Source organism: Sardina pilchardus, chromosome 17, assembly GCF_963854185.1.
Source record: "Sardina pilchardus chromosome 17, fSarPil1.1, whole genome shotgun sequence".
Lineage (NCBI taxonomy): Eukaryota > Metazoa > Chordata > Actinopteri > Clupeiformes > Clupeidae > Sardina > Sardina pilchardus.
Window position 1 is genome coordinate 5,077,403 of NC_085010.1, and position 2,500 is coordinate 5,079,902.

At 44.8% G+C, this 2,500-nt stretch overlaps 1 protein-coding gene across 1 annotated transcript in view; it reads left to right on the top strand.

The window, feature by feature from the left end:
• LOC134062698 (kinesin-like protein KIF21A) overlaps positions 1-2,500 on the top strand; it is a 58,776-nt gene that overhangs the window by 12,208 nt on the left and 44,068 nt on the right. The window lies entirely within an intron of this gene.

Sequence of the window (2,500 nt, forward strand, 5' to 3'; positions counted from 1 at the left end):
CATACACCCCCCCCCCCCAAACACACACACACACACACACACACGCACACACACACACACACACACACACAAAACCACACATGAGGATGCCACTCCTCTCCTCAACTTAGAGATGCTCTAGATAACAGAGTCAGTCATGAACTCTAAGCCTAGTTATTGTGTCTGCTGGGGCACACACAGAGAGAGAGAGAGAGAGAGAGAGAGAGAGAGAATGGGGAGGAAAGGGAGAGGTGAAATAAGAAAAGGAAAGGAGAGATGAGGAGAAGAGGGAGGGAGAGAGAGAAGGCAGTGAGTTAGTGTGAGGAAAGGTTACAAGTGGGAGTAACAGAAGGGGAAGGAAGGAAGAAGTGAAATGAAGAATGGAGGAAAGAAAGAGTTAGAGAAGAAAAAAGAGAGGACAGCACGAGGAAGGGATGATGAGAGAGGAAGAGAGTATAGAGAGAAAGAGAGAGAGGAAGATAGTCTATAGAGAGGGTAGAGTAAGGAAGGAAGTGTGTAGAGAGAGGGCATTGGGATTGTGTATGTGTGTGTGTGTAGAGAGAGGGCATTGGGATTGTGTGTGTGTGTGTGTAGAGAGAGGGCATTGGGATTGTGTGTGTGTGTGTGTAGAGAGAGGGCATTGGGATTGTGTGTGTGTGTGTGTAGAGAGAGGGCATTGGGAGTGCAGGTTCCAGAAGGTTCTCCTCCGTCACAGTAATCGCAATAATGAGACCCCAGCCTCCACTTACTGACCAGGGTCACATGGAGCAGCTCACACACACACACACACACACACACACACACACACACACACTCAAATACACTCATACTCATCGGGTTTAACAAGCACACATTCAAACACGACTTTCCTGAAGTCATGCAAAGCTACACACTCCACACACACACACACACACACACACACACACACACACACACACACACACACACACACACACACACACTCCCAAGGGAGTGTAAATGTGTTTGGGGTTTGGTTGACTTGCTGATAGTCTGTAAACTCTGTAAACGTTGTAATGCCCGCTGCTGAAGTGGTCCATTGGTGGTCCCAGACCTCTGTGTTGATATTTATTTTTTTATCCATTACAATAAACAAGACCAGTGGAACCCCTCTGTGTTGATATTTATTATTTACCCATTACAATAAACAACACCAGTGGAACCCCTCTATGTTGATATTTATTATTTACCCATTACAGTAAACAACACCAGTGGAACCCCTCTATGTTGATATTTATTTTTTTACCCATTACAATAAACAACACCAGTGGAACCCCTCTGTGTTGATATTTATTATTTACCCATTACAATAAACAACACCAGTGGAACCCCTCCCTCTCCTCCATGTGTGGTTATAGTTATGGATGTGTTTATGTTTATTATTTACCCATTATAGTAAACAAGCAAAGTAAATAAAGGATGAAACACGATCTCAAACGTTTCCTCTTATTAGGACTTTATTGGACCACAAAGATGTTCTGGACAAGTGTGTTTTTCAGCCCTAGGCCATCATCAATGTTACTGTAGAACCTGCCATTTTGTGTTTCTGTGTGGAACCTCTGTGGAGTTCGGTTCTAAAGGCTCTGAGGACCTGATATTGCAGAATGGGAGGTGTTCCCCCTATTCAGACAGTTATTTGCAAACACACGCACATTCAGAGCTCTACCATACACACACACTCAGCTTCAGAGCTCTACCACACACACACACACACACACACACACACACACACACACTCCCTAGGGCCCTACTGCCTCAGCAGTGATTTTTAGTGATAAATAGACTCCTTTATCAAGCAGACTCACACACACACTCTCACACACACTCTAAGCCACACATACGTACATAAACACGCTATTGCAGGTCTGAAGTATTTGGGATAAGGATTTAAGTCTAAGGGGCTACAGAGGTTTAGGACTGTGAGACTGCGAAAATATGTGTGTGTGTGTGTGTGTGTGTGTGTGTGTGTGTGTGTGTGTGTGTGTGTGTGTGTGTGTGTGTGTGTGTGTGTGTGTGTGTGTGTGTGTGTGTGTGTGTGTGTGTGTGTGTGTGTGTGTGTGTGTGCGCGATATACATTTGAACCCTATAATCTGAACCCTAGAACATTTTCTAAAGGCTGCTGGAGTCCCTCAGTTAATCCCTCAGACAGTCTCAGTCACGTACCAATTTATGTGGAATAGGTACACACACACACACACACACACACACACACACACACACACACACACACACATACACTCTCTCTCTCTCTCCCTCTCGTTCTGTATGTGGTGTGTGTGTGTGTGTGTGGGGGGTAATGTCTGAATGTATTCATGTATGTTTGTATGGTGTGTATGTTAGTATGAGGTGCGTAATGATTTCATGAGTTGAGAAATGATCCAATAAATGGCTGAATCGCTCTCTCTCTCCCTTTCTCTTTCTCTCCATATGTGTGTGTGTGTGTGTGTGTGTGTGTGTGTGTGAGGGGGTACAGGACGTTGGGCTCATGTTACGGAAAGGGAAG